Genomic DNA, 23,643 nt, shown 5'->3' with positions numbered 1-23,643 from the left:
AGAGCTCAAATAACCCATGAACAAAGTGTTTCAAGGTTTCTGTGATCGAATTTGTGAAGTGAGCTTTGGAAGGTGACACTCAAATTCCTCCACTGTCTGGAACAGCTTTATGGGGAAAAGCCCACAAATGTGGCTCCAGCTGGTACCTCAGATGGAAGGAGACAGGAAACAGCTCAGCTCAGGTCATCAGGACCATACCATACCACTAAAACAGTTTCACCAGCATTTCACAGGGCTTTGAAAGGCAGAGCCTCCTAACCTCACAAGTAACTATTCTGAAAAACACCAAAGATCTGGGGACAATCTAGATGCCCACCACAAAGGTTTAGAAGAGCTCTCACAGTGGGAGATTCCAGGCCTCCCCTGTCCCCTTCCCACAAAGCAATTACTCCATCATCATCATCATCATCATCTTGGGGACATCACCAAGGTCACTCAGAAGCAGAAAAACCCTTACAGAACGCAAGCAAAAGCCCCACACCTTGCATGGAAATTGCAACAGAATACAAGCTGAAATGGGCTGTCCCACCCACAACCACGGCGCTGCAAAGCTGCTGAGGCAGCCAGGGATGCCCACAAAGCTGCTGCAGGGCACTCAAACCTGGAATATTAACATTAACATCAAACCTGGGACGAGGAAAAGTGATGTACCCATGGACTGTCCATCTCCAGGTCAGCAGCTGACCTCACCAGGAGAGGGAAGATGAACACACAGAGGGCTCCAAGAGGCAGCCTTTCAAAATGACAGGTATTATCCCTTATGGAGAAAAATTCCTCCCTGTATCCAGGTATTTTCCCAGCATCCTGCTTTCTTCATCCTGCACCAGGTGAAATTGTCTCATTTTCAGACTATTTTTGCAGCAGTTCAGCTGCTAACACCTAAACTCCAAGTTTCCCTTTCTCTAACACAACCAGATCTAACATCTGAGCAAGCAGCCTCACTGATCCCACCTGAAAGCAGTCTGAGGACAAACCAAGGGAAGCAGTGAGCATCTTCTGGGACCAGCTGATCTCTTCTGAACTCACAAAACACAGGCTGCAATTTTCTTTTCACAGCCTTTATTTTATGCCAACCTTCTCACTGGACCTACACAACGACAGCAGTGCATCCCCTGCTGCCCTGAGTACTTTGCGATGGCTGATAAAAAACTTTCCAATCCCATAACACAGCCACAGCTGACACACACAAAGTATTCACAGAACTGAGAAACCATGTTTTTAAGAATATTTTTGCTCGAGTCCTTAAAGCAGCTTCCTGGTACAGTAAACAGGGTAAGTGTGTCTATAAATGGATCCAGTTACCTTTTTATTTTTTTAATGAAAATCTGTTTCTAGATTTTACAGTGGCAACTTTAATCTCCTGACTTCCTGATACTCAGAAATAAGCAAAATACTTCAGCTAATTTCCTACTGTGCAAAAATTGAGCTGCTTCCATCCAAGACAATTTCTGTTTTCTTCTTTGTACCTTTCCCATATGGTCTATAAGGATTAACAATTAGCAGATTAAGTAAAAAGAAAGCTAACTATACATTTCTCCATCTTTCTACTATTCCCCAAGGATCCTTTCTGGACTTATTTTTAGCTCTCTTCTGAAGTCAGAGCCGCTCAATACGACCTTCCCTCCTATCCTCCCACAAAAGTCATCCACAGAAACTGCTGCTTTTCCTTCCACACTTGAAAATTGCCACTGGCATTATAGCTTCCTGCAGGATTTACCATTCACTTTTATGGCAGCAGTTGGAGCCTCTGGCTGTCCCAAAAGTAATGTTGCCTTCAGTTACTTCACTGCAGGAATTGTCCACTTAATGGAAAATTAAGCAAGAAGCAGCTACTCAGTACTCTGTGATTGCTGACACATTTCCATCCCCTCTCAGTGAATTCTCTAGGCTTGTAATTGCATCTGAGTATTACTGGATACCTATACATTAAATTTAGGTCCCATGACTATCCCTGACTATTAAAATGACAATCTGGTGGGGCAAAGAGCCACATGGTTTTCCTCTTCATATGCACATCTATCCATGACCTATGGCCCTTACAAACTCTGCCACCACACGCTGAGATAACACCATTTAAACTGTGTTTTTTCCCATCCTGAAGACCAACCTCCTTAAATATAAAAAGCCAGAAAATCTAGTTTCCATCCCTCTGCCCCTAAAAGGGGCTCCCCTGTTAGACAAGAACCTTGTCCAGCAGAAAGGTTCATCTTTGGCAGGGCAGGCAGAGCTCTGGCTCCATGAATGTGATCCCCTGGCACACTTTCCTGCATGACCAAAAGTCACCAGTGATGCTGGGCTCCCTGCAGAGCTCTGTCCCCACTCCTGCTCTGCTCCAGCCACAGCCACGCTTCCCAAAGCACAACCTGGGCCACGGGACTTGGGAAAAAAGAAAGAGAAGATAAAAGGAAAGGAGGTGGTTAAGGGTTCTGAGGGCTTGACATCTTGGTTTAATCACTGGATTAGGACTCAGAAGCTGCACGTTGAATTTTCAAGGCTACACACGGCTTCCTCCGGTCTTCTACGTTTAAATCCTGCCTGCTGTTTCCATCCACAAGCCTAGAATAGGCAATGCTTCTTTCCCTCATGCCAGTGTTGATAAATACTTGGGAGGTACTCAAATATTTCAGTTCCATATAAGGATCTCGCTTCCTTAGTGTAAAAGCTGTTTATTTTCTTTGCTGTTTCATTTTACGCGACTGCATCAAGGCTCTGGCTGGTTCCAAGTATTCCAAATGCTGAGGAGCAAAGGAGCAATCTGCAAATCCCATGTGGGTGCCACTGATGAAACCTTGGTGCACTGGAGTAGCAGAACAACCACATTCAAGCCATCCATCTGCATTTTTACCATGGTAACTGCAATTTGATTCTTTCATAAGAAATGGTTAATGAGGTACATGAAAATATTTGGTCCATTACAATTAATGAGGTACTGATAGCTAAAAATGTAACTATTAGAGAAAACCCCACAGTAGCCTTAGTTCCCCTTGTTTTATTGGATCCTTGAAACTTTTAAGACTGCTCTAATTGTTGGGTTTATGGCCTATGCGCTATGCTTTTCATGCAAACTATTCTTAATTATGCTCTTAAATGCTATCTCAACCCTACAGATTTGTCCTCAACAGCCTTAAAAGCTTGGGAAGCAAGTATCTGAAGGGATTACCCAGCTGCATGGCAGCCAGCCAGCTTGTTCCAGGGCTGCTCCAGGTTGTCTGCCTGCCCCACCCTGAGTAAAAAAAATAAAAAAAGAAACAGAATGAACTCGGGGAGTAAAGGTAGGGCCGAAAAGCACGTGTTGTTTTTATTGGAAGGAAAAGGGAACTCTTTAAAAATTATAGCTTGTGGGTATGCATATATATCTATAAAAGTAAAATACAGTGTGTGCGTGTAGAATTGCTCTTCCGGAGGACACAGAATTTTCCTAAACCAGAAGTGACTGAATATGACCTCTGTCATCACTGAACCCTGGCTTCCTTATCTGCAGTCCAACTCACAAAGCATTTGTGTGTCTAAGAGGCAGGTGACACTTGGGGCTGGCAGAAGTGCTGTCCCCCACCACGTACACGTGTGCTCCCAGACATAAACCACATCACCTCCAGCAACACTGATGGGAGACACAGCCATGAGCCCCTTGTGTGGCCAGTGAGGGCTTGGGGCTGCAATCCTGCACCAGGGCTAAACAGCAAAACAATTCACTCCTAAGTTAAAGTTTAATTTCACCACTGTCTTTGTAAAAGGAAGGGTCAAAGTGGACAACTCCCACCAGCTGCTCTTCTTTTCCACTCTGCTTCCAAAGCAACTGCAGATACCATCAGATGTCTAAAAATCCCAAGGGTGAAGGAACACATACATTTACTACTTCTTTTTGAATGATATTTAGTATCTAAAACACTTCCCAGACACCTTCCACGATTAAGTAATATTTTTCCCTCTAGCCAAGCTACTTGACCAAAATACAAGATTATAATCTTCCACAATATTGCTGCCATAAGGCACTTTGATATTTTCCTCCCTTCCCAACTCTACAGCTTGTAAGGCCAGGAGAGATCCAGGTCTCAGAAAAAAAAGGTATCTGCCCATAATGGGTTTCAACAATATGGACTATTGTCTTCAATCCATGCATCGACATTCCCAGATCCCAGGTTTCAGGGAAGAGCCTTACAGGACAGCAGGAGGCTGCTAATGCAACAGGAGTCAGGCAGCTCATCTGAACCAGGCACATAAATACAATTTAAACTATTCGGATCCAAACGATGTAACTTTACCATTACTAGGCCATAACCTGTCTCTGGCTGACCTGGATGTATTTCACAGTGCCAGGTGTTTTCCCAGCCTCAGCAGCTCCAACAGCTGGAATTAAAGCCATCACATTCTGCCCAGGTGATTGCTGCAAATTGTATTGTGAGGCTCCTCTCTGCAGTTCATCCCACAGTCAGAAAGCAGGGACATTAAAAGCTGCTATTTTTGGAGTTCCACTTCTTTAATCTGTTGCTCAGTTCATGAACCTTCTTGCCAAGGTGACATATCTGCACAGTGTTTCCTTCATCAGATCCTAACTTAGCAATTTGTTTGAAAGCAAACTTCTGAGAGTGTGCAGCTACAGCAAATTAAGTTGATATTTTCATACCATTTAGATTTCCAGCAGGTTTGAAACTTTTTCATTAATTATCAAAACCACTACATATCACCAAGAAAAAAAGACATCTGTGTATCTCTGGCCAGATCAAATGTTAGAATGGAATCTGAAGAAAAACATGGAAAATCTTCCAGAAGTTTTCCTTGCCCTCACCTCTGCATCATACCAGGAACAAAGCATCTCTATACCTGTAACCCAACTCTCGTATAACCAATTTGCAACCTGTATTTTTCTGGTTTTCAAATCAAACACCACCAGAATAAAAGGGCACCTGGGAAATTTTTAGTTTCCACACAGTCAGAGTAAATACAAACAATTCAGGCTCCACATTCCTTGCTCCAGAGATGCTGGTAGAGACCAGAGCAGCCCCAAAGGCAAAATGAAGAGGGGTCAGGTCTCCACAGCCAGTGCTTGGCAAGCGTGAGTTTGCTTCCAGCACTGCAGAGCATCCAAAAATCCTCCACAGGAAAAACTAATAGCAGTTTTGTTTGGTTTGTTGTTGCTGTTGTGTTTTTTGGTTTTTTTTTTTCCCAGAAGAAAAAGGACTTCTCAAAAAACCAAGACACCTGCAACAACCCAGCCACCCGCCTCCACATCTCCTTTAAACGCCGAGGCAGTGAGGAACAAAGGAACCCTTTCACCAAAACGTTTGTTCAACATTTAAGGCTGATTTTATTGAGTTTACAAGAAAACAGCTCTATCCTAACTAGCTCAAATGGGATTTCAAAATCCTGTAATTAGTTCAGATCCTTCCAGGAAGTATAGGAGAATTCATTCCTGAAATACATACATACATTATAGGTATATATACATATATATTAAAAAAATATACATATTATGTAGTCCTGCATGGACTAAATAAATTTTTTTTTGGCCAGCATAACATCCTTTCCCGTGCCAGACTTGCCCAGTGATCCCCACAAAGTGCTGTACACGTGGGCAAAACCTCAAATGAACTGGAAGCAGCTTTTTAGGGAAAAAAGCTGGCTTACAAGCATGCTGATAGGCAAGCAAAGATCCACTGATGCAGCTCTAGGTCTCTCCCCAGAAATTAGCTTATTACACAGACAATATTGAATTAAAATGACATTTTAATAGCATTGGGGCAGATTAACTTATGACTTGTGTCTGTATTGAAGCATTTATGTAACACTGCTGAAACTCTGTTAGAGCTATCAAAAGTCACAGCAAATGTTGTTACAAAAATACCCAAAACAATATTTGATTTTTTTTTCCTAAATGGCAGCCATGACATCACTGGGGCACACATACTAATGACAGAACTTTTAACGAGCAACCATTCAATGAAATCTCTTAAAAAAGACTTTCCTTCATTCCTTGTGGAATGGACCAATTTTGCAATAAATGGTAATAGATTAACATAGTGCTACACCTTGAAAAGTTAAAAGGGGCAACACAATACATTTGAATAACTTGCCCTGCACCTCATGCAGTACAGGCAAGAGTTGCAGCCTCAAGTCCTCCTATTTTCGTGCAAGAGTACAAAATATTAACAAATTACAAGGAAGCTAATTAGCACTATCATTTACAGTAATGAGTAATAAATTGTTGCTGCATGACAGATGGTATTTGTTTTATACCACATGTAAGATAAGCAAAAATCACATAAAAGTTTAGCCAGCCAAATAGCTAGATTTGTAAGATCTGCATCCTGAATTAATTCCCCCACCTAAAAAAAAAAAATCACAACCAAGTTCTACCCTAATTTTTTTCCTACCATAAACTGACCATAAGCACTCTGTTACTGCTATCCTATGTTAGCTAATGAACAGCAATACTTAGCAAAAAAGCCCCCAAACAACTGACAACCACAGAAACTGCATTCCATAAAAATGATTATGTCTGCAGATATATACAGAGTATTCCTGTAAACTCAGAGTTTACAAAGAAAAGAAAAAAAATCGCTCACCCGAAGGAAGTTGGATTTTCTCCCACTCTCCTCCATTTTGATCAGTGGAGACTACAACTATATTTACTGCTCTGTAAACATCCTCAATGACATGTATGTTATAACTATGAAGAGCAGATAATATTTTGCAAGTATTAAAAAAATAAAATAACTCTGTGACTCAGTTCCAGCTGGGTCTGTATCAGAGGAGGGGTGAGGGAGTAAGCAGGATAACTAAATCTAAAGGGTTTTCATCTTTTGCCAGATAAATGAACGTAAAAAAGAAAAGAAGACATTCTTGGCTGTATCAAAACCAGCACACACATTGGTTTTGCCTTCAACCTTTTTTTATAAATCCCCTACTCCATCAAATGTCCATGAAGAAGGACACCAAGGGAAGCAGCTTCCCAGGCAGCATCTATCTTTCCTATTGGAATTTAAAGAAAGGGTGAATGTTAAACCATTCGTTCTGGGAAAAAAAACCTGATACACAACCATAAATGAAAGGCTGTGTTTCACAGAAGAATTCTTACATATTCACTGATAAATTACATGCTGATTTAGACAACATTCAGAAGGGTTGTGGGGGCAGATGGAGGGAGGTAGAGGACAAAGAACCCCAGGAGTAAAAACCATGGAATTCTATGCAGCCAGAGTGCACTTACCTGCTGGGGGATGCCATTTCCTCTGCATTTTAAACCTTTCCTGCTCCCTTTTGGCACCATTGCCAGCAGCAGCCTCCCTGTCTGCTCCGTCCCAGCTGGCTGCTGCTTCTCCCCATGCGTGATTCAGGCTCCTGGAGGGATGTGCTGCATTCTGGGGTGACTCATCCCAGAGGTATCCTGCCCATTGCAGCCCCAGCCGGACCATTACTCATTCCCAATATCCTCCCGGCTCGGCTCGGAAGGGAACATCGACCAAAGATCCTCCTTTCCCCACCCCGGGGAAAAAAAAGAAAATAATGACGGTACAACTGCCATAAAGTCATGATGGGGGTGTTCAGCAGCAGCTGACGGGGCAAACGTGCAGCTCAGAGGCTGCTCAGCACGGCACCCATGCAGCCAGGGCTGCACACAGGTCCAAAGTTGAATGCAGGTGTCATTTCCTCTGCTAGCCTGTCAGCACTTTATTCCCAAAAGCTGCCAACACAGCGCTGGGACCAAGGGTTCAAACAACTCAGAGGAAGCACTCAGCCTTCCAGTATGTCTGCCTCCATCACAACTTTTAGTGGGGTTTTAAATACTTAGAGTTGGTATCTCCAAGTATCAGCTACACATCCTCACACACCCCATCTCTGCTGGCAGCCCACACAGCTGCAGTGCCAACAGCTGCATCTCTGCACATGAGTTTTGTTTTGGACACTCCCCTTGCTGCTCAGGAGCCTCCAAAACTGCTGGAACCCCGCACTCAGCCAGGGTGTTGAGAATGTCCCCACAAGTTCTATGATGATCCCTAAGGCCCTCTTGTTAAAGCAGAAATGTTGCTCAAGAAATGCCTCAGTGTTGATAACAAGAATAAAAAATTGTGACACTAGGGCTCTGAAAGCAGCTTCTAAAAATACCTGCCCAGTTTCTGAACTAATCTGTGCTGATGATTAGGCAGGAGGGGAGAAGAAAGCTAACTAAGTGTTTCCAGGCTCAGCTGCTTCTGTCTGCCTAAATCCAAATGGGTTTAACCCTGATTTGAGACAAAAATCCCTTTCCCCCCAGGGTGGAGAATGATGAACCAAGGGGATGCTGCCTGCAATCATCCTTCAGAGGAAAGCTGCATCCCCACTTTACAGACTCTGACAACCTAAAATCACCTAAAATCACAGGTGCTCCTGAAAACTTCATGCTTGGACCATGGAAATGTTGAGCTAAGGACTAACAAGGCTTGGAACCAACTTCAGTGAGCAGACACCAGGCCACATGGAGGATGCTGGGACTACATGGCCTTTAAAGGTCCCATCCCATCCAAACCTTTTGATTCTATGACATTCTGACATTTGTTCACTGCTTCTCTGCAGCCCTCAGAGAGCACAGTGTGCAGGTGCAGCTGCAGGCACCTATTTGCAGCTTGGGTAGATTTTGTCATGACAATGGAATCAAGCTACAGTCCAGAGCTGTGATGAAGACAACAGGCAGCATGCAAAGTTTGTTACAGTGGTATCAACAGACAGCTGCATTTACTGAATTTCAATATACAACATAAAAACATCTTTTAGCTAATGGCCAGAGAATAGTCTGTGTTAGTAGAAGTGCATTTGCAACCAATGGGTTAACTCATGCTATGCAAGTAATTCATAGGTGGGGTATTTTTAGATTTTTTAGATTTTAGATTTTAATTGCACATCCCCAGTCCACATCTCATTCTATCCAGATGTGCCACAATCTGCCACCTCACTTTCCTCTTCCAGCTCTGCAGCAACACTGCTTTACTTTCAAATGCTTAATGCAGCACCCATCAGCTCAATCCTCATCTCCAGCAAGAACTCAGCACACCAAGTCCAAAGCAACATCAGCCAGCAAAATTCAAGAAAAGCTGACTGGCACTTTTTGCTGCAAGTTCAGTTTCTAAAGCTTTTCTGCCAAGGGATGGGGAAGATGAAATTAGCATCCCTGTGTAAGACAAAACTATCCTTGAAGAAGCTGTGCTATCTATAATCATGTTTTTGAAACAACATCTTGAGCAGTTAGGTCTCACCAAGCCTTCTTGTTTTCTTGCCTTCTTACTGGTCTGCAGGCCATCCCCAGCCCCTGGTCCTCCTAAAAACTCAAAGCTCAGCACACAGAGTGACTTGGGACCATCAGAAGGTTCTTACAGATGAGCAACATCAACAAACAGTTCCAGGATGACAAATTACATAGAGAAGCCATCACACTGTACAGGTACCACAACCTCACAGCTGCTGTGGCTGGGTTGAGCCACCACATGGGTCACCTCTGCAAAGCTGCTGCTCTGCCCAGGGTCAGGAGCAGGTGGGGACAGACACTGGGTGTGAAAATGCAAGAGGGAAAAAAGCTTTCCATTACAGATGTTACAGCATGCTCAGTCTGTAGGGATGGAAATAATGTCCTCACATCCAGAAGCTGCTGCATCAGTCAAGAACCACCAACTCATTCAGCTGGCTTCAAGTCCTGCTCCCAAGGGTTTTCTCCAAAGGGAAGTAGATATCAAGTCACTGGATCAGCATCAACTGAATCACTCACCGGGTTCTCACCTTTGCACATGTTTGCTAACCTTAAGGTTAAGCTAATAAACCTCAGCTCCAAGACTGGCAATGCTGCTGCCCTTTTAAGGAAATTATGATAAAAATAATAAATTATTTTTCCCTTAAATATTGACCAGTCCAGTAGATTTCACACCCAACCTACTAGCTTGGTGATACAGTGAAATACCCTCCAAAGTTTTCTTGCCATTCCTAGCGTGGACCAGTGAGTGGCTGTGCCAACACATGAACATCTTCCCCATTTCCCAGCAAAATTCATGCTGCTACAGGGTTCTGCTGTTAGAAATCTGAAGTAAACACTGCACCTGGAGAGCCAGCAAGGTGGTGGATCTGCCTTTTGCTGCCTGCCAGCCAACTGCAAGCACAGCTCAAAGAGCAGAGATGGGCTGGAGCAAGAGGAGCCCATTTTCACTGCAGCTGCTGGAGTACTTGTGGTGGAGAGAAATAAATTCAGTCACCTTGTGAACAGCAGTCATGTCAATGGGCTCAACTTCTGAAGCAAAACATTAACAGAGCACCTGGGAGCAGGCCCTGGCAGCTGTGAACTGGGCACAAAGATGTCTCAGCACACAATTCCAGTGCAGTGCGAGGTGTCTGAGCATCTGCAGGGCCAGGTCCATGTTGGGAATACTGAAATTTATCATGCCTCCCCCTCTGGGAACGACTTTAAGTGTAGTAGTCAAGATTAACCATGGCAATATTGCCTGAACACTGCTTGCTGTGCCTTGTAAGAGGTAAAGAAGGCGACATTTTACCAGTTTTGTTTAAATTAAAAAAAACCCAACAAAACCCAAAACAGAACAAACAAAAAAAACTCCAAACAATCAAACACCAAGCCCTAACAAAATACTTTATAGGCATGGTCAGTGTAGTTTTATGCCCAGCACTTGAGAGACACCCACTGTACTTATGCTGTTCCTGTTGTCCACAAACCTTCCTTGTATACTTGTATTAAGCTGTGTCATAGGGGAAAGCAGGAAGTATGGCAAAAATAGGAAAAAGGGCACAGAAGTAGATCCTTAGGAAGGACTTCAGACATTTTATAATACCCTTTAGGCTGCCGAACATTACAGGAGCACTGAAATGCTCCTCCCTACCTCTCATTACCATGCTTTCCCTATTTTGAATGTCATTCTCGTAAGATGAATGGACCTTTGTACATATGTATGACAACAAAAAAATGACCCCAGCATAGATGGGTATTTCCAGCCAGGATCTGGGTGGAGGCCATATGGACTTCATTTTCCTGCAGACAGATCAAAGGAAAGTGCCAAGAGCATCTTCCAGGACTCCACACAAACATCCATGACCAGAAAAGAGGTTACACAAATGACATGCACCAAGCTCCTCCACGCCGGAAAAGCCTCATGTGCTTCTCTTCTAATTAAAGCCTTCCTCCACAGCTCCTAATTGATACCTGGACAAACAGCTGTAATATACACCAGGAAATCTAACCCTGTACTTTGCCTTACTTGTGTGACATGGCCTCGGTCATCACACTGCAAACTTTCATTTTCTCGATAGGAAACTGGTTTAAAAAACAAGCTACTGAAAAACCAAGGCCTTGCTCCTCCCTTTTTATTTTGCATTTTAATACTTAGCTCAAAATAGAGGTACTTAAGTGTGAGTCTTTTAACCTCTGCATCTGGGTTTTCCTTTTCTTTAGGATAATTTTTTTTTTTTACCATGCAAGTACTCTCAGACTAATTATGCACATCCTAAACCAGATATATCATTTTACATCTTCTCCAATTTCTTTCCTCTAGATTTCAAATTATCTTTGCTGCTCTCTGAGGGCTGGCACTATCTTCTGGAAAGCCCCACACCACAACTCAATATTCCATGGTAAAACCACCTGCAGACCAGAGGCATACACCAGGATATGACAATCTTTATCCACCTACATTCCCCAAATCCCTGAAAACTCCCATAACTGTGCTGACCAGCTCCAGTTTCACTCTCCAATCTGATGTTGACTGTCAGCCAGCTCCCTGTTTTGCCAGGGACTGGCTTGAACTCACCAGCTGAAGTTTTCAGGATCACTTTGTTTCTGTCAGTGTTAGTAAAACATTATCTTGCCCTTAAAATGTACCTTGTCCAGCTCTTCTTCTCAGTGCTCTTGGGAACAAGCTGCTGTTTTACAGACTTACAGCAAGATCAACGCTTATGATTCCACTTTCATTTTTAGTAATGTGGGAATGATTTTATTGCTCATTTATGACAGTTATCCTCACATTCTGTCTCTTTCAGAGCACAGAAAAAAACCACAAAGTAGGCTTCCCCTCCTGTAAAGGGTACTGCAAGTGTCACCAGGCCTGCCTTGGATCAGGACATCCAGCATTAACTATTTTCATAAGGGCGTGCAGTGGTAGGACAAGGGGGAATGGCTTTAAGATGAACAAAGGCAGGTTTAGGTAAAACATTAAAAATAAATTATTTATTCAGAGGGTGGTAAGGCACTGGCACAGGCTGCCCAAAGAAGCTGTGGATGCCCCATTCCTGAAGTGTTCGAGGTCAGGTTGGATGGGGCTTTGAACAACTTGGTCTAGTGAGAGATGCCCCTGCCCACAGCAGGGGCTTTGAAACAAGATGAGTTTTAAGGTTTTTTCCAACCCTAACCATTCTAGAGTTCTGTGACTCTATTTCTTAGCTTACTGCTTTTATGATTTAAGTCCTATAGCAGGCAGAGATTTCTCACCAGTACCTTTGGTTTCCTCTGCGTGCATCTCCTAACCCCTACTTTGTTCTCCCTGCAGCCAGCTTTCCTGTTTACATCTCTGCTGTCGCTTCCCTTGCACAGCCAAAGGGCTCTGAAGAAAGGACAAACAAACAAGAGTTTCCTCAAGATGCTGGCCTGTCCCCACCACTGTCCTTCACCTGCTCACAACACTGTCACACGCATTTAATGGCTTGGATTTCCTGTGCTCTGCTGGAACAGGCAGAATCTTTGAAATGCTCAAAGCTGTGGTGGTGCCAAGTGCCTGCTGAATTGTCCCTGGTAAGAGGGATTTTGCTTGCACATAGCAGAGAAATCAATCAAGGGAATCATCTTGGGGTCATCCCATTTTCTCATTCTGTCAGGTAAGGATGAGTTGCTCAACACACTGCATGCTCATGCTCTCCCAGCAATTCCTTCTGAAAAGGGACAGGGACAGCTGGAGTCCCCTAAAAAAATGAAAGAGATCAAAGACACCCATGTTCTTTCCTTTGAGCAGCAAAGATGGTGAAGCAGCTTCTCATCCTGCACCCACCAGTGTTTTTGGTACACTCATGACCAGCTGGGAGCTGCTATCTCAAATCTTCTGGATTCACTGGGGAACACCACAAAATCAGACCAAAAAAACCTGCTCACAGCTTATGCAAATCTATTAATTTAAATGACCACAGCACTGTTTAAAAGCATCAAAAAATGAAACCTGAAGAGAAGCAACTATCTCCTTGCAGAAGATCTGTGGGAAGAAAACATCTACCTTTTACATTTGGGCAAAGCCCCATCTATACCATACACTGTCCATTTCCAATAAATGACTGAAGTATCTACAAGGGAGGAAGAAGATATACCCTGATTTTTTTTCCTAACTTCACACTGGTTTTTCTCTGTCTCAAGCTGTGTAACAACCACTCTACACATGTTCAGCAGATAATGAAACCACAAGTGTTTATCTCAATCCAAAACGGCTTCATTTTTTTTCCCCTCCCCTTAAACTTAGATTTAACCAGGGTTTTAATTCCAAGGACAAAAGGAGCATGCTTACCCTATAGTGCTCCAACTACAAACTTGGTCTTTTTTTTCCTTAAGGCAGTTTCATCCAGCTTCAAGTCTGACTTTAGGATTTATGTGTCTCTGCCACTATGTCCACTAGTATATTGGAGCAAAAGAAATTATAAGCAAGGAAAAGCTTTGGTCTGAAGATGGGTCTCTGTTGAATTTGTGCAAAGGGAGGGCAGCTCTATGCCCAGCACTCCACTGCGATGTTTTGGCTCCCAGAGAAGTCAGCAGCAGAAAAATGATATGTCAAGACTGCCCTGTATTGCCTTTTTTCCACTGGATATTAATATTCTGACAAAACAGCAATGACTTTCTGGCCTCCTAAGGGTGAGACTCTTGCCCCAAAACAAGATGAGTACAAACTTTGCTAAACAGTTTACACCATGATGGGAAATCACAAGTTCACAAGGTGTCTGAAAAAACCCCAAGCTCAAATTGAAGAATACTCCTCCATGCCTCTCTGAGTGTGATAAAGAGATATTTCCAGCATTAATCTGCAAGGCAAAGGCCCACAAGCTGCTTCTTTGTCCCAGATAAAAAAGGGATGCCTTTTTATTAGTGTTAGCACCATGAGGAGGCTGCAGAAATCTGAGGGGGAAAGTCACTTACTCATCCAAATCCAGTGCTCTCCCCTGGAAATGCATGGATGATGCATACTCTCAATTTTGAGAGGGGAGAAATCACATTTCTCCTGTCTTCATCCTGTCCAGATGTGCTTGGGGCTGCAATGAGTCCAGCAAGGACTTGGGAGTTAAGTCCCCATCCAACACACACATTCATGCATTAGTAATATAGGAGTAATATATTTACACATGTAATGCATGTACTTAGAGTGTGGAGATTAGTTAGAAGTAATTAAAATTATTAGTATAGCAGCTGAAAAGATTGTTTCCATCCCATTATAACAAGGCAATGCAGCATCTGGATGTGGAAAACAGGCACTCCCCTGTTGACTAATGGCCAACACTCACCTTGCTAAAGGATTAGGTGGAAATCTGTGTCTCAAGAGAAAGCCTAGAATGTAGCAGCATTCCTCTACTGGAATTCCAGCTAACACTCAGACAGGAGCCCTCCAGATGCATTCACAACCAAGTAAATGAAGTTTGGCTGAAATAATGCTTCGCCAAAACTAACACAAGCACAGTGACCTCTGGAATTTGGTGCTACTTCCAAATGTCCTAAAGGATGCCATCAATGAAGTCATAAAAAAGGTACTTTTTAACCCTTGGCAGTGATTCACCCGGATATTTTTTCTAGCAGAAAGCCTTATTACTGAAGGGAGAGCTTCCTATTATTTGCAGGAAAATTCAGAGGAGAACAAATAGATACTAATTTGTTAAAAAGACAGATAAACATGTACAGGAAACACTTCTATGAAGGTCCTGCTCCTCTGAAGATTAACAATCTACAGTACTAGAGACAAAACCACGACACTGAGGAAACAAGTGAACTATAAAAACAGGAAGAAGTGGAAGTTTATTTTTTTATGTTATTTTGAGGGAATATTTGTTTTTCTGAAGCTTAAGATACCAGCAAAAGCTTCCATCTGCAAGTCATACTATTCTCTATACAAAAGCAGCTGCAGCGAGTTTCCTCACCCAGGTCCCCAGAGCTCTCAGATGGGGAGGCCATCCTGCATATTACAGATCTGCTGCTTCCCTAACCAACACTGTTTTTCAGTTTTCACCTCATCTAAAGCCATTATGAATTGATGGAAAGACAATACCCTGTAGCTGACACCAATAAATCAAGTTATTTTGATGTTGCACTTCCCCCACAGCCACAGGGCTAGGCATTCCCTCCAGATATGTATTTTGGTATATTTACTGTAACAACATGAAGGTTGTACTTGTTGGAAATTAAGGGCTTTGCCACAAACAGCAAAGCTGCTCTGGACTCTCCTGCCTTAAGTTTTTGTTCAAACAAAAATAAAACCATCACTGCTGTGAATGACAAGGATGCAGCTGGGATGTGCTGGGGCCAGCCACCACTTTTGCAGCAACCTGGTGGCACAACTATTTTCAGACCATCACAAGTCACCAAAGCTGAACAGACCCCATCACTTTGTCTGGAGGCACCAAACTTTGCTTCTGTCTCAGAAACATCTTGGGTTTGCTCATGGTAGCATCACAAGGAGCCCTCAGTCTTCTGTTTGTTATATTATACATAACTTATCCTCCTTGAGTGAGTCAGGCTGTCCAGGGGTCTTCTGCTGTTAAAAGAGGTGGGGAGAATAGGAGACAGGAACCCCCACATCAATTTGTCTCCACTCAGGATCTTTTTGAAACAACTTCTCCACCTTTTTCTTGCAAAAGCCTGCAAGAAATCTAGGTAATTCTCACTGTAACCAATGCCATGCACATGTACTCAATGCCAACCTAAGAGCAGAATTCAAATCTGTCTGCAGAATTCCCAGAGCACAGAAAGCTATCAATGCAGAAAATAAGTTCAACTTAACCTGAAAAAAAGGTTTAAATATTTATGCTCCTAATATGTCCTCATCACTTCACTCTTGAGTACCATTTATAGCTGAGTTATTTTTGTCCACTGAAAGTCATCCCTTTGAACTAGGGCATTCACTGTTTAGGAAATACAATTAAATTTCCACCTTAGTTAGTGGATGTTAGTTAACTAGCAAGGGGAAAATGATCTACATTAAGAAAATGCAACACCATCAGCCCTGCTTTCCACTAGGCTTTGACCTCTACCACATCTGCAATAATGATGCAGATGTTATTTTGTACAGTTATTGTCCACAAATATAGAAGCCTTTCTATACTGGATATTAATATAAAATATTAAGCAGTTGCTATTTGTCTGACACACACTACACCAAGCCACATGTCTTCTGCTTTTGTATTAAGAAGAACAGTGACTGCTCTAACAGTATGGTCATCAGTGGGTACCCACATTTTGCCAATTCACATTTCCTTTCCACATGATTACTGACATTCAAATGCTGCTGAACTGCTGCAAATTCAACAGACCAGTTTTTACCTTTGCTACCTTCTGGGTTTGTGTGCTCACGTACCATGGTTTTATGGGACCAAATGTTCTACACCACCTTGTAGCTCCTCCTGTTAAGTAATGGTATTAGTAATAAAACAAGTCACATCAGTTGCAGGTAGAAATTGGAATAATAATGATAACAATAACAGATGGAGCCCATAAGCACCAGCTTCCAGGAAATCACTATCAGAAACACTGCTGAAGTTCATGATCTCTGGCTAATTAAGTACTTGAGGTGGAGGCAAGGAGCTGTACACATATACACTGCTTACCAAGGCTTCCTGTGCTTTCCACCCTGATTTATCACCCAGAAAAGTCATTTCAATTCTGAAATGACAACCCAGATGTTCTGACTTCACCTCTTCTTTGCTCCAGATGAAGGAATGAAGTACCAAAAAACCCTGTGCAATGCTTCCACAGAAGTACCAAATTTGACTCCTGCCATTGAGACAGATCATCAGCAGAGAGCCAACCAGCAAAACACAACCCTGCTTTGCTCCATTGTCTGCCAATACCCAAGAGATACTTTCAGAAGCCAGGACTGGCTCTTCAAGTCCTTTTCCTCAAAGCATATAAAAATAGGATGAAGTAACAGCAAAGCACAATAAAATGCTGGGTGCCTCCTCTGGCTTCAGAGCTCCAGCAGCTCTGGTGACAGGACACAGTGTCCAGGACAGTTGTAAGCCAGATGATGCTGAAAACACTGGACTTTTGTTCTGGGACATCTCATGGCTTCGGGTGCATGGGCCATTTTTGCCTCATCCATTAATCAATCACTGTTTGAGGTCCATCAGTACTTGGCATGCCAACGACAGGATAAATAAAATCACAACAAAAACAATAATAAACTTCAAGCAGTTTCAAAAATCTTCGTGGCACCTACAGATTCTGGTCTCTCCTGCCAACCAAGGCAGCAATGGGGAAGGCTGAGCCTGGTGCCAGGGATACCCATCATGCCTACAATGACCAGCTGTTGCCAGTATGGATGATGGTACAGGCACTATTTCAAAAATCCCACTCCTGGATAGTGCCTGGGACTTCCTCTGCCAAGCATGTGCTGCAAGCTCCAGGAGGCTCCCCACCTGCTTTCCTGAAATGCTGCTGTGGAAAGGGCACAGAGGGCTTTGATGAGCCCAGAGGTGCTCACACTGTCTCCAAATAGCTGGTTTTATTAACTTTAACCTGCACCCATGGGCTGCTGAAGGTGCTACATCCCATTTAGATTTGCAGGGATAAAATTAAGCTTTTCTTGATAGGGAGTGATTTTTGTGCTGTGCCACAATGCTTGTTCAGGCAAGCTTTTTATTCACCTGGGGCAAGCATACTCTTCAAGCTTAATTAGATCATATCCCTAGCTAAAAAAACTTGATAGTTAATTGAAACTTCATGCCAACCTATGGTCTGCCCTGCATGTCTCTCATGCCTTGTGTAATAGAAGTCCAAGGGTGGGAGAGCAGCGTGGGGTGGGGAGAAGGTTTAATTTTAGCCAAAAGGAAGAAGAGTCAGCACACTGCCTAGCTAAAGAAACAGAAAAAAAAAAAAAAATCCACTGTGCCACAATCCTGCTCCATGACATGAACTGAGTAGTGCATGCAAATGACCCATAAAGCAGAGGAGCTGAATATCAAAAAGTGTTCACAAAACTGGAGGTACAACCATGGACAACAGCTGCCAAGAGTGCTGTGCTATGCAACATGGGGGACAGCCTGCACAAGCCTTGGAGATGCCAACAAGGCACTCTCAACAAAACTAAGGCTTATCCTGCAGAGAGGAAGTTATCTCATACAGAAGAAAGTGTCTTTTTTAAGTACAGAAGGGTTTAGTATATTTAACATTTTAATTAGCTCATGAATGACAAAAATCACAGTGCTGCAAAAGAAGTTCCTGTATTTTAAATGTTCCAAAATAAAATTAATATAAGGGGAATGGATTTTAGCCTTTTAGGTATTTCTTTCCCCCATATTTAAGGTCTGGTTTTCAGAATAACTTACACATAAGATAGCAAGAACATATACAAGCTGTAAACAAGCACAAACCTTTAAACTCTTCTTTATTCAATTACCTGAAGAAACTCATTCATGCTCTCTGTAATGCAGCATCTTCCTACAAGCCACATTTCACCCTGCCTCCAGTCATATGTTTCTTCCTGGGATTCAAAGATTTCCCTTTGGTGTCAAGGGAGTTTCTACACAAATTATACAGCAAGAGATACCTGAAACAGGTGTTTAGCCAAGGAGAATCCCATTGAAGCCATCCAAGATTTTCTGCCATCTCACTAACCTAGGGAGCTCTAAGGACAGGTCTGGCAATTTACAGCAGGATTGCCCTGGACCTTATATAACACATATTATAAGCTTCCTAAGCTTTCTGCTGTCCAGAATTTGAAGCAAAACATCAAATCATCAAAACACCCCAAAGCAGTTACTTCTTTCAACAATCAACACTTATCAAGCATCTCGAAACGTGTGACATAACAGGCAAGTTTACCTACGGATTAAAAAAAAACCAAATTCAACAGGCCGTTCTGCATTTTTTTGTCCTTGCTATGTGAGATCTTGAGGAGAGGCTCAGGCGCCAGACAGCTCTGCCTTAACCCAGCACCAGCTTAAAAGCCTAGCTTTGCTTTTATCTCTCTCTCTTCCCCTCCCCAGCTTTGCACTGGGGGGACTCTTTGGGAAACCACTTTTCCCTTGGCCTCCCTCCTGCCTTCCTTGCACCCAACAGCTCCTAAACCATCCCAGTGGTTCCCACCAGGCCCACACCAGGGAGAAACTCCCAAGCACAATACTGAGGTGCCTTTCCACTTCTTTGTGCTTTAAATGCTTCCAAGTTTAATAGCAGCTTTCCCTCCCCTGTTTGCTCTGCGCCGTGGATTCCACACCCCACGTCCCCGCTCCATTGCCACCCGTCACGCTCCAGCCGCCTTTCCTGGCTATTTACTCAGGGCTGGGTTGGGCCAGGAATTCCTCCGTGTAACAAAATGTACAAACGTGCTTTTATGTGGGCCATTTCCACGCTGCAGAGCTCTCAAGGAGTTTCCCCTTTCTGTCCTGAGGAGCTGGCTTTAATCAGAAGTTCAGGAGCTTGTCGCTGACCAAAGTCGCACATGGAAGTAGAGGAAAGGGGCTCAACATTTCTTCCATCCACCTAAGGAAATGAGAGCTTAAAAGAGTACAGAATCCAGAACACAATTTGTGATAAGGCTTAACAGGTAAGGAAATAGCCAGGTGCTCTGTATCTAGTAAGGAATGCACCCCTCAGTGATAAGCCAAGGAAGAGTCACTGTCTAACACTGGAAGACACCATCTGCAGACACAAAGAAGATTCACTTCTGGTCTAAGAAAAATAGCCAGCACATCCTTGCGTCCTCTGTAGCAAAGGGTGACCCAACTGGCCCAAATTCATATCATGGCAGTTAATAAAACCATGAGCTGAAATTAATCACTTAAAAAAAATTTGTATTTTTTCTGCTGACCCATCACCAATTACGATAAATTTCTCTGCTATTCTATTCTTGCCTCCTCTCCCCACTGCTCTCATCATATCCAGGGATGTTTACTTCAATATCCACTGTAAAATAAATCTAGTGCTAACCACGCTCAGAAGTAACATCAGTAGCTACCTCCAAGTATTTTTAATGCATGCTAAAATTTGGAGAGTCACTTTCATACAAAGATGAGAGAGGATGTGAAGGATCTGCCTTTGATGTTCGGTTCTCAAGTGAAGGAGAATTAATATTGACCATTTTAAGAGACCTCTTCCAAATGCAGGCATGTTCTCTGCAGCCAGCAGCAGCAGCTTTCAGCTAGCTCACTAGAGCCCATTACTGAGCTCTTTACAGCATTATTCACAACAAACAGCTTATGTTATATATTTTGTCTACCTGTTCCATAGATAACTGGCCAGGGACAACAGATCATGCCTCTTACACAGCAGTTGGGTTTTCCAGCCCTGGTTTACAGGGCAGGGGTTTCTTTATACTGGATAAAGGCAGCACCTGGCTGGTTTAAATACCCACACCATGAGCAGGTATAGCCAGGGCTCACTAGTTGTGACCTAAGGTGAACGATGATCTGAAGAATGTTCAACCAGGGGTGCTCATTTTCAGTCCCACCTCTTCCATTCATATCCCAAGCACTGAAATTAGAGCAATTTTTTCCTTCTTAAAATATGTAGAAGCAAGCACTACTGGCAGCTGACTATGTGCAGGAAGGTAACAGACCCATGTAGAACCACAAAACCTGGTAAATGATCTTGTGAGAAATTATTTCTCCTATTCCTGCAGCAGAGAGCAAGCAAAAGAGGGAAACAGTCTAATATTATTTAATTACTTTTTTTCTTTATATTAAATTAAAGGTATGCCTTTTAAAATCTCAACACTTAAGTGCTGGAAAAAAGGATGCATTTTCTCCTCTGTATCACCTTACCCCAAAACAACACAGAAACCTTAGTTACACTCACAATCCAAAGTATGGATTAGCAGAATCACTCTGTGATTTCATTGCTTCAATCACTGCAGCACGTGGAGTGCATTTGGCCAACAGAGGCAAACCCAAAAGCACCAAAGCACTCCCCTGCTCACTGCTATTCCCCTTTGGTTTTGTTCAAGTCAGCACTGAGAAAACAAATTAAGCTCCCAACTCTCAGCTCCTATAATGGCACGAGATACTCAGCGCTGACTCCAGAAGTTTATATATTTTCTCTTTAAAACATGAATGGGAAAGTGTACACAAACACCCTTCTTTCCCCATCCCTTCCTTCCCCTAAGAAGGGCTGTTTATTTTTTTATTTGACCTTATGAAAGGTTGGGGAAGCTATTGCACCAATATTCTGATAAGGGTTGCCCACGCTTCCTTAGGGATATAGCCAAGGGAAGGAGGAAAAAAAAAAAAACCAACACCACCCAAACACCTCCACCAGCAACAAAGCTGCTAGATATATTATTTAATAACTTTTGGATAGAACACCAAATTTTATCAACTAATTGATCCAGCCTACAGCTCACCCAGAGCTTTCCTGACATAGAAAATACCAAGTACATGGATGTAGAAACACTAAGCACTGCAGAACTTCAGTGCTCCATAGCCAAACCAAGATAAAACTACCTCATATGGTGGCTTTTTGTATTCCAATTTATGGATCTTCAGGATTACCATTTCTAAAATAATCCATGTGGCTACTAACTCTAGGGAAGCATAATATTTGCTCATGGGGATTTGGAATGAAGAGGGGGCTTTGCTGCATGCATGGGAATTTATTTCAGGACTCCTGATTAAAGGCACACACGCAGAACCAAACCAAATGAATGGCTGGTGGCAGATTTTTCAAGCTGTACTTTTTGTACTTTTTTCATTCACAGGCTGTGATTTTAAAGGGTTCCTCAGCTGCACACCAGGGGAGGATCAGCAGAGCTGAGGTCACTGGCACACCAAACACCATCTCCACATCCAAAAACTGGGAGACCCTGGCTAGATCCTGGCCCCTGGGCACACAGTTATTCCTAGGATGCAGTAAAAAGCCTGTGAGAGAAGCAAGATTTTAAATGTGCAAGCAGAGGAGAGAAGCTGGGTAAAAACATCACAGTAAGGAAGCACACATATTTTAATATTATCCAGCCCAAAATCATGCAAGATGGCCATGGCAATTCCAGGATCAATAAATTCTTTTGGAGTTCAATCCAAGGCATCAAAATAAGCCTATTTCTGTCTCCCCTTTATCTGCTGTCTGCTAAGCATTTCTACACATACCACATTGCTACAATCATAATTTTGAGGTGGGGGAAGATCATCCTCCCCATGTACACATCAAATCAAAGAGATAAAATCCTTCACCTTCCTCCTGACTCTGCCCATCTGTACAACTCAGTGTTTGTAAGGATATTAACCAAAAGCAGTCACTTATCCAGAGAGACTGACCTTGGAAGGTTTAGGACTTCTGGGAGAGGGAGACACAGACTTCAGTAACTGATAAAAGCACAAAGAAACCTGATAAACAGCTAAAAAAAGAAGAAAGGTTGATATTTATCATACAACCTGTTTTAGGAACTACTGTAAAAAGGCACATCGCTGAGCTGATAAGATCTTCCAAATCAGTGGAGTTTATGTACACATAGGCACAAGGGGAAAAGGTTTATTTGGACTTTAAGGTTCTTCCTGTAGGATGCAGTGTTTATAAAGGGTATTTCTAGAACTTCCTGACTGCATTTGTGAGATCGTGCTCTCTGTGTGCTTCCAGTTCCCTCCAGCCTGCCCCTCTCCTATCAATACCCCTTTAATTTTTTTTCATTTTATTTATTGTTTTTAACCAGTCTGGTTAACTCTGCATTTCACTTCCTTCAAGTAACAAGCAGAGCCTCATCTCCAGTTTAGTAATTTTCCAGCCATTCAATACACTCATGAAGTATTACTATAACAAAATGCCAAATACTTGCACACAAAAGAAAGAAGGAAAATTTCCCCTTAAGCAGCTCTAATGGCTTAATTGTACTGCAGCCTTTTATTCTTGTTTTTAAACACAGAAAACAAGCTCTGCACTCTCTTTTTCTTCTACTTCAACTAAACACCAAGTGCCTTTTTAAAAACACAAGGTCATTCAAGCAATGCAAGAATGAGAATTACTATTTAATAAAACTCTGTACCATTTCCTAACCCTTTTTATCTTTGCAGCCACTAAATGCAGATATACAGTAACAACACATAAAGCAATGATGGGCTGCAACCAGCTTAACACCTCCCATGCCAAGTTTCAGTCAAGGATGAATTATGTTGGCAGCATTATAAATCTCTAATGATAAAAGTTTTTGCTGCAATTTCACCAGTATTTAAAATAAAAAAGGCCACCACTGAAGTACCAGTGGCTTTTCCATAATTTAAAAACAAATTTTAAATACATGGAGGATAACAAGCTCCTGAAATACAGAGATTTACACTGAGGTGTCTGTACCCTGGCCCTCCATTGCCTCCAAGGCAAGCAGGGCTTTTAATACAACTTCAATAATGAAAATAAAAACTTTAAAAATAAATCAGGAGATTTCAGACTTGGGAGTCAGACACCTTGGTTTTTAGGAAATGTGATCATGTAAGGTGGCTGCATTGTCAAAATTGTGGAGAAAA

At 42.6% G+C, this 23,643-nt stretch overlaps 1 protein-coding gene across 1 annotated transcript in view; it reads right to left on the bottom strand.

Annotated features, from left to right (window-relative positions):
* SPRED2 (sprouty related EVH1 domain containing 2) overlaps positions 1-23,643 on the bottom strand; it is a 57,795-nt gene that overhangs the window by 25,895 nt on the left and 8,257 nt on the right. The gene's annotated exons all lie outside the window — the stretch shown is intronic.

The sequence above is a fragment of the Lonchura striata genome, chromosome 3, assembly GCF_050655825.1.
Source record: "Lonchura striata isolate lonStrDom1 chromosome 3, ASM5065582v1, whole genome shotgun sequence".
Classification (NCBI taxonomy): domain Eukaryota; kingdom Metazoa; phylum Chordata; class Aves; order Passeriformes; family Estrildidae; genus Lonchura; species Lonchura striata.
The sequence above is the reverse complement of the archived record's forward strand: the minus strand, read 5'-3'. Positions and strand labels throughout refer to the sequence as shown.